Genomic DNA, 15,833 nt, shown 5'->3' on the forward strand with positions numbered 1-15,833 from the left:
TCAGGAGCGGATCTTTACCTGAATATAGGAATTCCCCTATTTTAAACATAATTAACGCGGTAAATATGAATTTTCCATTATATACCATTTCCTGAAACATTGTTTTAGTGATAGAACGAGGAAAGATCGATTATTTACTCTGTCATTCACGTTATCAAGCCCATCAAAACTCCAAGCGTAGATCCCATACAATCACGCTAGAACTGTCATGGCTGCTGAAAAAGACGACTGGTAAACATGCTTATGTGTTTTATCTGGTTTTGATATATATACGGTTAGTTTGTTCAACCTGAATTAAAAAATCATTTTATCTAAAGGAAGTCAAATATAAAATCGAAATTTTTAGACCGAAGTCAGTTGCATTAAAAAATTAATTTAGCACCATTACGGAGATCCTGTGGAATTGTAGCCCTCTTCAGTAAACATCAGATATAAAAATCGGAGAGGGCTACATTATTGCAGCTAGATACATGAATAACACTTTTTCTATACACTTTTTCATACAGGAAGCATTATGATATCATATCATGTGAAAAAAGACCATACAGTGCGAGTAACATTTATCATATCGTACAAAAAGCAAACCGTGCTATGCTAGGAACGTATTGTAAAACACCCCCCCCCCCCCAAGAGCTTGCATGGGGAAAGGAATATTTTGATCTAAAGAGGTTTTATGAAGATAAATATTATTTGTTATTTTTAATTACATGTATATTCTAAATAATGCAACATTAGACTTTTTATCTAAGTATTGTTTTCATTATTATTTTACAGCATTGATAAGTATGAATCTTCCAAAAGCTTGGAAAGCACATTAATGATGCAACCTCAGACAAGCCCAAAAATAATGCTGTTATGAAATTAGTGTTGAACAACTACCCATGGAAGCTTTGACTCTTTGCATAGAGGAATATTGATAGACAGTAGGAGATTAGATATGACTTTGGACTCTGTTGCAGCACTGTGATGCACGTTCCATAGATTCTTCTGAACACTGCACTGATTTATCAGATGTCAGACATGAACAGGTATTTTTCATTAACTACATTACTTTTTTCAACACATGATTTACAAGCTTAACTCTAATTACAATGAAATCTTTTTCAAATTTATAACAGAGAGCATTCTAGAGAGGGACACAATGGTAACTCATGTAGATGTTCCACTAACTAGTTAAGATGGGCTCTTAACTGATACTACAGTCTACTCAGGACCATGTAACTTCACATGTTCAACAGCTTTGGCATTTTACTACAGGTATTACCTTAAGTTACTCTTTCTGAAATATAGGGGAACATTTCAGTAACTACAGTAGACCTGTAGTAACTAAGTAACTAAAATTTCATTGACAATTATTCTTTGCCTGTACTCTAGGGAGGAATTTGAAGGCAAATCCTGTTGAAGCACACCCAGATGTTCCACAGATTCTGCAGAACAGTGAAGATCTGTTGCAGCACATAATTACCGTATATACTTGTTCAACAGATTCAACAGGTCATAAAGGACCATGTTGCAGAATATGTTCAACAGCCTTGCATAGGTATTTTTATTACACAAATACATGTATTCTGAATGATAGGGAATTTTTGTCAAGGCAGGACTTCACTAGAATATCATTGTTCTTTGTATACTATAGGGAGCATTTTGGAAGTGGCAGTTTTGCATATACCGCATAGTTTAGTGCTAGGATCTTTTTAAGAGCACTCGATTGGCGCAACAATTTTTGGACTATTTTTATCTCCTTAATAAGAAGACCTATGTATAAAGATAGAGAAAAGTAATAAGATTTTAAAGCTAAAATATTTAGATTTTTTTCTTTTGTAAATGATAGTTTATAGCTAGACAAATCATATCAAAAAAATTAAAGAAGATCTGATGGTTAATTTATTAACCACCCAGCCTCCTTAAAGGATGCCATCCGAGTACTAATTAATCACCAAATCATTTTATTTCTTTTCAGAATATGAGATAGAAGCTTGTAATGGTAGTAGCATCAGCATTGTCTGGAAGGAACTATCAGTGAAGGTAATACATGCAGGTACATTATTTGAGGGTCCTCAACACCTGTTAAAAGTTCTGCATACAAGCCCATTTTCTTAATTAAAGATATTGATTTTTACCATGTGTTTTGACTTAAAAATTACCCCCCCCCCACCCCCTTATAATCAGTTTTTTAAGGGGGGACTTTAAATTTCATTTCTCTTCATTAAACTAAATGCTCCTCCAGTATTCACACTCAGAACCTGTGGGTTGGTAGACTGAGGGTAAACCCATAGCTGCACAGAGATATTTAAAACACCAATTATTGGCGATATAAACTGTTTCACATCGCGTTGAAATTGCCATGATGTGACGTATTGTCTTAAAAGTAGAAGTCACAGGGTGTCGAGGATTCTTAATTTCGTTATTGTTTTAGTTATATTTTGTCACCACTTTTTAATCAGCCTTTATCCTTAACTTTGACAATGACAGCTTTTTCTCTGAAATGGAATTGTTTGTTCTGACATTTTCCCTGTAGATTGTTCATGATTTTTTTTGTGTCTTTGTGACATTGTGTATATGCAAACATATAACTGTGTGATTGCTCATGGTTTTTGGGTCACTGTCAAATATATGTATTTGTGTCTGTTCATAGATTAAACGTGGGTCATTGTCATATATATATATGTTTGTGTCTGTTCATGGATTGTGGGTCATTGTCATATATATATAAATATATATATATATACCGGTATATGTTTGTGTCTGTTCGTGGATTAAATGGGGGTCATTGTCATATATACATGTTTGTGTCTGTTCATGGATTGTGGGTCATTTTCATATATGTGTCTGTTCATGGATTAAATGCAGGTCATTGTCACACATACATGTTTGTGTCTGTTCATGGATTGTAGGTCATTGTCATATATATATACTATATATACCAGGGTTGTCCAAATATGTTCGTGGACAATAGCATTTTTATCATTTTAAATGGGTTAATTTATTCATATTATATATCTAAATCTTTGTCATAAAATTTCAGATCAAACCAAAGTGGTCTTTATTGTTTTCTATAGAAATAAAGTAAAATTTTAATGTATCAAAGGCTCGCAGAAAGTATGCACGTCCCAGCGCAAAAATTGTCCAAACTTTGTAATTGAGTTTTTAGATATGTATATTTACTGTTTTCATAATCTTCTATTGTGATGTAGTCTGTATTGTGTACATTATTTTCATACATCATTTAAAAATATTTTCAAACCAGCAGAGGACATTTAAAAGATATTACGGCAAGAATATGTCTTTAAAAACGCATGAAAAAGCAACTTCATCTGACCGCTGGCAATAAAAAAATTGTGTCAACTGAAGTAAAAAACTGAAATGAATGAAACGATTAAGGAAACTTATCCACAAGTGGCACAAGTGATATGTTGATGGAATATGCGATTGTACCTTCTGACCAAACTGTGAATGCGGCATATTATTCTCAATAAACCCAGTACTACGTCATTATAATTTAACGTCATACTGGGCTGTGCGGCCTGTATAGGCAATGTATATACATTCATAACTCCATTACAAAAATATACATTATTATGCTCTTTATTACAATATTATAATACTTTCCTGAAAATCGCGCTTCTATTTTGAATAAAATTACATGTGTCCACGAACTTTTTGGACAACCCTCGTATATATATACGTTTGTGTCTGTTCATGGATTGTGGGTCACTGTCATAGAGTTTTTGCTCTGCAATTTTTTCTGTGGATTGTTCATGGGTTTTTGTGTCTTTGAGTTTAGACATTTGTGCATATGCATGCATACATATTTAGCTTAGATATATATATGTGAATGCTCATGGTTTTTGGGTTGCTCTCATATCTACATGTTTGTGTCTGTTCATGGGATGTGGATCACTGTCATGGATTGGTTGTTCTAACATTTTTCCTGTAGTTTGTTCACGCCTATTTTGTGTCTTTGACTTTAGAAATTTGTGTAAGTGCAAATATATATGTGAATGCTAATGATTTTTGGGTTGCTGTCATATATACATGCTTTTGTCTGTTCATGGGATGTGGGTCATTCTAACAGATTGTTTGTTCATGAGGTTTTAGTGTCTTTGTACATAACGCCTCAACTACCTTATGTGGATGATGATGATACTTCAACATTAATTTACATGATGATACTTCAACATCACATGCTGAAACTTTAACATTACAAGCTGATACTTTGTCTTTATATGATGATAGTTCTTTGTTACATACTGATACTTCTTTATTATGTGATGGTACTTCACTCTGCGGTGATTCTAAAAATAGGGAAGGGTCATCTTGAGATTGAAATACACTAAAATTCAGAACTCATTGATGCCTGACAAGTTTTTAACACTGGGCTTTTTCTCTGTTTCGGAGATTGATCAGATATTACTAAGGTCCACTGAGACTAGTTTAATAGATCAAGATACTCAACAAATAATACCACTTGATTATGTGTTGTCCTTTAACAGAGTCATTTTATATTTAAAGAAAGCCTGCTTGGGAAAACCATTGGCGCTCCCCATCAGTGCATACAAATCAGGGGGTTCGAGGTACCCCAGGGGATTTTTTGTCCAAAAATGTGCATTCTGAAGTGAACCCAAGTTTATGGCGCTTGGTCAAAGTGGACCGCTAAAAGTATTCATAGCACCTAATCAAAGACTTCTGTCATTCAGGTTACATCAGATTTATGGGTGGGCTTTCCCTGGAGATCCACGTAAAGGAGTGGACAATGTAAGCACTAATTTTTTTCAACAGTACAGTTACTGCTAAAATCAGTTTCAACAGCGCACGTAGTCCCTAGCATCTGACTTCATGTAAGATATTGCAATCTGGAGGACGCAATGCTCTATCCTTTGTATGTAGTTTTACAATAATTTTATGAAAATGGAAATTCGATCATATGTAGATCAATAGATGAAATATTGTAAAATACGGGATTCCCTATTTTATATTTACTTGTTGACTTGTGATTGAGGGGTAGGTCTGCCACCACCACCACCACCCCCCCTCCCCCCCCCCCCCCTTAAATAAAAGATAGTTTGTGAGAAGCGCTGGGATCTAATGGATGATTGCTCATGCTCTGATTTCCTTAAGACAGAAAGTAAAATTGCTATTTAATGGCGTAGAATGCCCAATCCAAAGGGGGTAAAATAAATTTGAGGGCGCCTGCCTGCAGAATTAAAACAATCAACCTACAACATAAAACGTACTCATAAAATTGGCATCCAATTTGAAGGCGCCTAAACAAAGACGAGTTACAATAAGGGGACTATGGAGTTGTTTGACACACAGAGATTTTGGCGCAAGTTCCAACAAATGTAATCAAAAGTGATGGTGCCCCCATTCCCTCCAGCATCCAGTTTCAGCTGAATGGCACAAGCCCTAGTATTGGGAATTTAAGTTTTGATAATAACCAATGGGGTGTCCATATTTATAAAAGGAAATAAGCATAAAAGAAGCTTGTTTAAATTGTTGGGTACAATGTAGCTTGAATTTAGTCTATTCTCTCCTTAGTAATATCCCTGAGTTTTATCGAATCACGATCCTGCTGCTTATAGCGAATTTAGAATCACCGCATACTGTAATACCATCATTTTATGAAATATCAGCATGTATTAGTGAAAGCATATAGTGAATAGGTATAATCATATAATAAAAAATTATCAGCATGTAATGTTATACTATCAGCATGTAATGATAATTGATAAATTATTATATAATGAAGAAGTATCAGCATGTAAAGTTCACTTGATGTATCAGCATGTAATGTTGATTGATGATCAGCATGAAATGTTGAAATATCAGCATATTATGGGCATTATCTACATAAGGCAGTTGAGGTGTTCCATTTCTTTGAGTTTTATTTGTATTTGCATGTATATGTATATATATGTGAATGCTTATAGTTCTAAGGTTGCTATACTAATACATGTTTGTGTCTGTTCATGGATTGTGGTTCACTGTCATATATACATGTTTGTGTCTGTTCATGGATTGTGGTTCACTGTCATATATACATGTTTGTGTCTGTTCATGGATTGTGTATCACTGTCATATATATACATGCTTGTGTCTGTTCATGGATTGTGGTTCACTGTCATATATATACATGCTTGTGTCTGTTCATGGATTGTGGTTCACTGTCATATATATACATGCTTGTGTCTGTTCATGGATTGTGTATCACTGTCATATATACATGTTTGTGTCTGTTCATGGATTGTGGTTCACTGTCATATATACATGTTTGTGTCTGTTCATGGATTGTGGTTCACTGTCATATATATACATGGTTGTGTCTGTTCATGGATTGTGGTTCACTGTCATATATATACATGCTTGTGTCTGTTCATGGATTGTGGGTCACTATCGTAGGTTAATTTTTGTATTATTTCTCCTGTACCAGGTAGTTTGTTCATGACTTTTTTGTGTCTTTGAGTTTATACATTAGTATATATGCAAATATTTTAAAGGGGCACTGTCATGATTTTGGTCAAATTTTGTTTTTCTGTTTTCATTATTTACAATGCTTTAGGATATATTTCTAATGATCAAATGAAATATGAGAGTCAGTCATTGAGTTACAAGCAAGATACAGAGCTCACAATTCTTTGTCATGTAAACCAGGATTGTGCCCTATTTTTTTATTTACATAGGTTCAATATACAAGTCTTTTTCAAGCTGATTTGTCTATCATTTTATTCATTTTAAGAATAAAAAAACAGTTCCTAACATTTAATACATTCATTTTAGGTCTATAACTGGAATTTTTGCTTCAACATTCAAAATTAAAACAAAAGATTTGTTTACATAGCAAAGTAATTTCTTATTTAATTTTGGTCTCAAGCATTTTGATATTAGTATGATAGAATGCTGGAGAAAATTGTATCTAATTTGTTTTATGAATTATTGAACTGTATATACATGTTTGTGTCTGTTCATGGATTGTGGGTCATTGTCATGTATATACATGTTTGTATCTGTTCATGGATTGTGGGTCATTGTCGTATATTTACATCTACAAACTTTAAGTATAATTTCCTCAATTTCTTACGAAAGGTTATAGTTAATTCATAGCTCTATAGAAACAGCCAGACTGAAATCTACACGCCCCATTTAACTATTGGTCGAAATCTACAGTGGCTGAAAGTGACAGGACTGAAATTAACACGCCCTGTTTATCGATTGATCTGAACCTACAGCGACCTAAGTAAAATCACGGACTGCATGAAATAATCATGATGATGTCAGACTGAAAGTCTCACAGGAGACGATTTGGCTGTTTCTTTTAGCTAACGTACATGTGTGCGTTAACAGTAATTTAGTAAATTTTACTAACTTTTCATAATCAATTTATTAATTAGTTAAAGAAAGATGTTAATATAAACAATAAAATGCTTTCTTTGATGATTCATGCAGGTTATGAAGGTAGCGATCATTGCAGGAAAATTTACATAACCCGCTAACACTGGTTATTTAGCAGGTTATGTATTTTTCCTGCAATGTCACTACCTTCATATCCCGAATGAATCACTATAGAAAGCATTTTATTGTTTAAATATGTTACATGTTGGCGTTGATCTGTTCATGGATTGTGGGTCATTGTTGTAGATTTCTTATTTTAACATTTTTCAGTTGATTGTTCATGAGTTTTTATGTTTTTGAGTTTACTGATCAATAAATATTTGCTTTAACGGCGTATTGAGCAACATGTAACTTCCAAATAAAATGACTTGCTTATGGAAAGGAACGATATGATTAACATAATAGGATACACAGAAAAACCGTGTCAGAAGTTAAATGATAAACTTTCTAGGATTAACACTCGGTACTACTGGATTTGTGCATGATGATAGATCTGTATGCTTGATCAATAGGTCTGATAAATGATATGATAGTATAAGATTGTAAAAAATATTGATGCGGGTACCATATATATATGTTTGTATCAGTGTTCATGGATTGTGGGTCACTATCATATATTGTTTGTTTAAACATTTTTCATGTTATTTGTTTATGTGTTTTTTGTGTCTTCAAGTTTAGTCAATTGTGTATATGCATTCATACATACTGAGTTCAGACATTTGTAAATTCAAAGATATATATGTGAATGCTCATTGCTTTTGGAGTGCTGTCATATATATAAATGTTTTTGTCTGTTCATGGGATGTGGGTCACTCTCATAGAATGTTTGCTCAAACATTTTTCTTGTGACTTTGAGTTAGATATTTGATCTTTATGTTAATTTTTGGTTCTCTGTTATACTGTACCCGCAATGAATTTAACATGATAATAAAATGATAGGATAGAAACCACGCACGATATGATAGGATTGACGCATGTTATACATGTACATTGAAAAGTGTACATGCAAGATACGATAGGAATGATACACCAGAGGAAAGGATAAATGATGTTCATGATAAACATATAATATTAGCTCTAAATGATCTTCAAAATTAATGTGATAAATTAATGGCATAGTTTGATAAAAAAAATGTACAAATTAAGATACTCGCAGAAATCTTTTTATTATTTAACAATTGCCTAGTTGTTAATCCTAGCTGCTTCATCTAAAGGGTATACAAAAATGACTTATTGGCTTACATGATTAATAAATTATCTGTATTTCTACATTTTTTTCATTACCGAACATCCCAGCCAAACACTACTAACATCTCATCCCAACATCGAATCCTGTGGAAAGCAACAGGTTCAATAAAAATTCAACTGTTGTTTTTGATAAACATGTAAAATCCATACAATAACAAATTATATACAAATTACATGTAATGTTTACGCAGTTATAAACTCTAGTACATATGATTAAATGTAATACTATGAGCATTTAGTCTAGAAAAAAATGTTACTGTAACCATGTTCCTATAAAGATCTTCAATTGTTCACATTAATCTTTTATTTCCATTACTTAGTACATATATGATTAACATGTAATTTCTAATTTGATTTTTGTCACAAGAGTTTTGATATTAGTATGATAGAATGCTGGAGAAAATTTTACCTAATTTGTTTGATGAACTATTGTACTGTAAAAAAAATGTTGGTGTCTGTTCATGGATTGTGGGTCATTGTCTTGTATATACATGTTTGGGTCTGTTTATGGATTGTGGGACATTGTCATGTATATGTATACCTGTTTGTGTCTGTTCATGAATTGTGGGTTATCATATATTTCTTATTCTAACATTTTTCAGTTGATTGTTCATGAGTTTTTGTGTCTTTGAGTTTACTTAATTGACATTTGTATACTGGATATACAGTGGAGCCTCAGATATCCGGACGCCAGATAACCGGACGCTTCACTTACCGGTCGATTTTTATTGGGAACGGAATTTTTACACAATAATTTGTCTCGTTTATCCGGAATTCCGCGTTCCGGATCCGGACGGTCAAATTTTACCACATAGTACAGTTTTCCTTTAAATTTTACCTCATTTAACCGGACGGTCACATTTAAGTTTTCGGGGGCACAAAAGTTTTTTATGCGCAAGTGCAAATTGGTGTAAAAACATCTGACACTGGTTGTTGGTTTTAAACAATGCCTTCGTCCGGTAATGGGGGTCACCTGTGTCACGCTATGTACTCGCCCGAGGATATTACGATAACCATGGATGCGACATGTTTAATTGTCGCCATTTAACTAATGAACTGTTATTGTTTGATTAAAATGTCATGAAAATTGTTTAATTTGTGTTTAAAAAAGTAATCTATTGATTGAATTAAAATTCTATTAATCGTAGTATGATTAGATCGTTCGTACGCCTATTCATTTTAAAACGTAATTGAAATGAAATATTTGATAATTTGAGTTCTGTTTACGATAGTTATTAAGACCGCTTGGGATGTTCAGGGTATCGACATTAATTTTATAGCGTGTGTTCAATAAACAGTGTAATAATAATTTATGCCAAACATGGCGTGGATGAGTGTTCAAGCTACTTGTAAAAATCGCTTGGGTGCAATTAACTCTATAGAAAGATGGATACGTAAAATTAGCTTGGGTAAGTTCTGTCAATGAAAAAATAGCTTGGACAATTATCAATAAGGGAATATATACTGATTTTCACCCATTTTCAATCATCAAATGTTGAGCAGCTTCAAACATGTCAACACCACTGGCCAAGAGAGCGAGAGTTACTATCACCGCTAGCTTCAAGTAATTGATTTGTCAGCTTAAAGTGGAACACCGACTTTCTTCTCTTCGCTTTGTTATGCGAATGTAATTAAAATATCGGTTTAATATAGTTATTCTTATGTACATGTACATGTACATGTGTTGCATTGAAGAATGTAGTGCTAAGTTTCCTGTGGAAAAAACATACCTTAAATAATGTTTTTAACAATATTTTGTTTTGGTAATTTAAAAAAAATCTAAACTTTTTTTGTAGTGCTTATGGCTTTCAAAATAAAATATTTAATTGTATAATTAATTTATGAGTTATGTTTCCGTAAATATTAAAGGTAAATATCACAATTCAGATATCCGGACGCTTCACCTATCCGGACGATTTGGCCTGGGGACAAAAGTGTCCGGATAAGTGAGGCTCCACTGTATGCGTCCATACATATTGAGTTTGTACATATGTACAATGAAAAATATGTATGGGAATGCTTGTGGTTTTTGAATCTCTTTCATGTATAAATGTTTGTGTCTATTCATGAATTGTAGGTCACTGTCAGAGATTATTTGTTCTAACATTTTTCCTATTAATAGTTTATTACTGTGTCTTTGAGTTTAGTTATCTGTTTATTTGCAAACATAATTACCAGGTACATGGGATGTTGGTCACTGTCATAGATTGTTTGCTCAAATATTTTTGCAGTGGGTTGTTTATGAGTTTTTTGTGTCTTTGAGGTCAGATATTTGACTGTTCATATGCGTACATATATATATTGCAAGTTTAGACATATGTTTATATGCAAATATTTGCATTTCCATTGTTTTTTCCCACTGTAAGCCCATACGGAGGAGCTGCAATTATTTCTCTATAATCGCAATTGCTCTGTCAGTATACTATGACGTCAAAAAGGTGTAACGTTATATATACTTTTCCATGACGTTATAGATTTAAACCACTATACAATACATCATGTGTTTTTCTCCAACTCCATTAAAATTGACGTATTTACATGTAATATTAAAACATGTTTTTGATAAAATTTTAAAGGAATTACTGTTATAACATATCATTGATTCTGTTAACAAATCTATGTGAATTAAAAAGATACATTACAGTCTGAATGCTTACTTTTGATGTAATAGCTAAATGTCAAGGTCTAGGCTAATACAGGGTATTTGCGAGTGGTAAAATGCAAATATAAGTAATAAACAACGATTATTTAGTGAACATGGCGTTATGAATAGCAACTGCTCTGCTGGCATATTTTCCATGATGCGCTAGCGTGCATCATGGAATATGCCAACAGAGCAATTGCTATTCATAACGCCATGTTCACTAAATAACGTTGTTTATTTCTTAAATATATACATTGATATGTGATCGCAGATAATTTTTTAGTTTTTAAACATTAAAGCATTATTACTTGAAAGATGTGGTCACAATTTACTGCAGCATAGTGTGTATACAAATTGAATACCAAGCACTAGCATGTTATGAAAATGTGTTGCGTACACTATTATTTTAACTTACATGTACAATTGTAGAATTTAATTCACTGAACCTTTCTTATATTTGATTCACAGATTCTATTGAAGAACACAAGGATTATGTCCCAAGTGGTATAGAATCAGTGGATAAACCATCATGCACCACATTACCATCAAAGAAAAAATGGACAATGGAATAGGACATTTGAATTTTATATGGACTTTAAAGATTAAAGTGTACCAAGAGAGGCAGAAGCACTGAAAGTAAAAAACAGTTGCAAATTTCTTGCTGATAGAAGTATTCATCAGAAAAAGAGTAAAATGCAACATATGCTGAGACTTAATCAGCAGATACGAAAGCTGATTCCAATGAGCCCCCGTTAAACGTAATGGCGGAAGATGAGGATGCAAATTTAGGACGTTTGGTCTTGCAGTAACAAATGATTCTGTAATAAACCCTTTAAATTTCAACAGTAATTGGAAGATAATCTCCTCATGAAATACCCTGGACTTATTTATAAACAAGAGTCGTCTGTATGCTTCATGTTTTAGATTGAAGATTGAATGTGTATGTGTTATATCTGTATTACTCTCTCTGCTTTCCATCTGCAACATGTGTACCTGTGGTGTAACCTCATGGTTTAGTTTTTATTCGTTTTAAAATCTTAATATCAGCAATAAGATGTTGTAATTTCTTATGTGTTACTTTTATGTTTAAGGTCAAGTGAACATGATTGAAATATGTATTGCATATATTTTAAAAGTATATTACAATGTAATTTAGAATACTTAACGTTTTTAAAAAAGGACAATCATATTAATATCTAATATTTACATGTAGTGTATATTTCCCCTTATGTTTGCAGAGGACATCTGTGACGTTCAATTTCTCATGACACCTGTGGGTTTTAGCTCTGCTGGCCATAGACCAGAAGAGTGTATGCGATGATCTGTTTGTGTAGCTTTCTGTTTGTCTCTCTGTGAACAATTTTCAAATGCTACTACTATTACAGCTATCAAGAATGTTCACATATATATACATGTCTTGTGTTTGAAATCATGCATGACACATTTTTCTAACTTTGAGAAGTAGAATATATAATCTTTAACTGACAAAAGTGTTCCCTTATTAATATTGTTTTACCTCTGCAAATAAAGGTATCATGGTATAAAGGATTTACCTTGTCTGTCTGTTAATCTGTGTCTACATTACAAGTGTTGAGGATGGATTGCTATGCCATAGCAATATTTTTGGTGGGGGTTATGCATTTGCTGCTGCCTTTATTTGACACAGAGATGGTCATGGTCATGTAGGGATTCGTCATGACCTAGACGTGGTAGTACATGGACAAGGTGACAAGGAAAATAATGATTTGGGGTATTACCCTAATACAAAGTCACAAGGAAAAGCGTATAGGACATTTTGATGTGGCCTAAGCTATAACCGAGATAAGTTGTTCACACCTTAATTTTTACAAGTAGTTTCAAACCAATGGCATTTGACACTTTAGTCGTCAATGATTTTAGTGAAGAGGTTTTCTGGTCTGTTACCATATTCTCTTTGAAGATAATTATAGAAACCAAACTTAGAAAACAATGTATTTGAAGACATTTTTTTTTTTTATCTTTGACACCGGTTAAGGACAATGTTTTGATCTATGTTCATCTTATCAAAAGGGGTACACAGACCAAACTTCTTCCTGAGATGCATTAACATATACTAGTATATGATCATTTCAAAGCATGCTTTGCATGCTGCTTCTGACTTAAATTACATAAGTCTGTGATTCATAAGCACAGTATCTATATCTTTTTATTTCAAGGGGTTTACAAAGTAAATTTCTTCAGTGCATCACTGGCTGCTCTGTTCAATGCATTACATGTAGTAAAAAAATCTGCCACCTTTTCAGGAATGCCCCATACTATGCACTGTTGCCATTAGGAGACAAGTCGTTAGTAATTCTTTGGTTACTTTTATAAAACAAATTCCCTTAACCATTTCTGTGCCACAGGGCCTATTTGGGCCTATTTGAATATCTACGTTAAGTGCCACAGGGCCTATTTGGGCCTATATGGCAATTTGAAAAAAATATACATTAAAATAAAAATAAATATTAAATACATTCAGGTTCTGTTTTTCATTATTGATTTTTTAAAATTTGTATCAATATACATCGTATGATCTATGTGTTTAGTGAAATACTGCTGATAACGTCACAACGTTAAAAATGACATTATAATCATGACGTCACTACGTCACACAGCGCAAACTCGTTGTCTGCGTTTTACCATGGCTGGCGTATGGTTTTTGTGAATACATCCCCAGGACTTTTCCGTCAGAACGGGAAAATAATATTTGTCCTAATGCACAACCTGGACCAAAGGATCCCCCACAAGAGCACGACCAATCTTACTTTTTCCTACTCTGCCATATAAACCCTGGGCTCGTTTAACATATAACCGACTTTTGACTAAAATCTATCTTAAAAGACCAAATATTTTTCATAAGATCTCACCATAGCTCATAAATTTGTCATATCTTAATAGGATAATCTTAAATACTGTCAAAATACAGGTCTTAAGTCCAACTTTAACATGGCGAGAGCTAATACTTTAGTCCACCACCGAAGGCCGAGTATAATTCGAGTGTGCGCGACTTTTTTATTTTCATGCTGCCGTTAGTGCTGATTAAAAAAATCAAATAAAACACATCGGTAATATCAATGCGGTTTTTTTTTTAATCGGGTAAAAAACTACTACATACAGCATCGTTCTCTGGTATTGTATAATTTGCAATAAATCGAGAGAATATTAAGCACCAAAGGAAGCATGTACTTTATATGTATTATTTTTATTCAGAGTTAATTAATGAACGGCAATATAAACTGCGATATGCCAAATAAGGAGGAATGGGGCACTGAAAAAATTACTTTGATATGATCCTAGAACAAAATTTTAGCCAGATGATCAACATTAAAAAAAATTCCATCTGGTGACATTTTACTGTAGTTTTTATGCATGTAAAAGAACAATACTGAATCTTTGGACAGAAAAACAAGAACTGCATAATGGTGATGCTTCGACCGTGTTCGAGATTAAGACTTCAGTGCACAACCCCCCCCCCCCCCCCCCCCCCCCCGCGTACGCGCTTCAAGTCCTATTGATACCTTTTTCGTATCTTCTGTCTCCTTCTTCAGAGCATTTCAAACAGAGACATTCTCTCTTGAAACTAAATTTCAACCGTGTCTCTAAAATTGGATACCGCATATCATAGACATTTAATTTTCACATGGATGGTTCTGACCGCACGGACTTTCATTACCTGTTTTATGGTCATAAAGAGCCTCTACTCTGTGTAAAGGTGCAAATATAGCGGTAAAAGAAGGAAAGATTTCTAGGACTGTAATATACTTCATGAAAATATTTAATCACAAAATTTTATCATTATTATATTTTAGACAACTCAGTTGGTCAAGCGGATTTAATCACTAAAACAAACTGTAAGACCACAAGTTGGTAAAAAAAAACTTCTTAGATCTAATCGAGATATAGAATCGTAAAAGTTTTGCATTTCATAACTGTTATATTTCATCGTATGATGATGAACTATGTATAATCGGTAACTTTCTTAGGTCTTTATTATATAAATAGTGCCTGTTTGGGAGGGTAACAGTTGAAATTGACACCCCGAGAAAACCATTGTCAACCGACGCGAAACGGAGGTTGACAATGGTTTTCGAGGGGTGTCAATTTCAATTGTTATCCTCCCAAACAGGCACTATTTATTTTGTTATACTGAATGTCTTTTTAAAAATTTTTAAGAAAATTTTACTGCTTTTATATAGGAATAACGTGAATTCTACAGCGAACCGTACGCGCATAATTTTCGCGCATGTAACATTTTTTAATGTTACCCGTTGCCAAGTGCGTTGCTAACGCTGAGGGTAATAGTAAATATTATTAACTGCGTCTTAACCAATCAGATTTCAGTATTTAACATGAAAGTATAACAATGTTTTTTATTCTTTGAATATTAGAACTATAATATAAATCACAATCGTAGTTGTATCGATAAATAAGCTAAGATATTAGAGAACATTAAGAACAAAATTATACATCTTTTTCCGAGAGTTCAAACGTTTACAACTGACGATCGTGATTGTCAATATTACACGTATGA

General features: G+C 33.3%; 1 pseudogene; it reads left to right on the forward strand.

Annotated features, from left to right (window-relative positions):
• Positions 1 to 1,178: 1,178 nt before the first annotated feature.
• Positions 1,179 to 13,608, forward strand: LOC128168566 (uncharacterized; annotated as a pseudogene).
• Positions 13,609 to 15,833: the final 2,225 nt, after the last annotated feature.

The sequence above is a fragment of the Crassostrea angulata genome, unplaced genomic scaffold (assembly GCF_025612915.1).
Source record: "Crassostrea angulata isolate pt1a10 unplaced genomic scaffold, ASM2561291v2 HiC_scaffold_14, whole genome shotgun sequence".
NCBI lineage: Eukaryota > Metazoa > Mollusca > Bivalvia > Ostreida > Ostreidae > Magallana > Magallana angulata.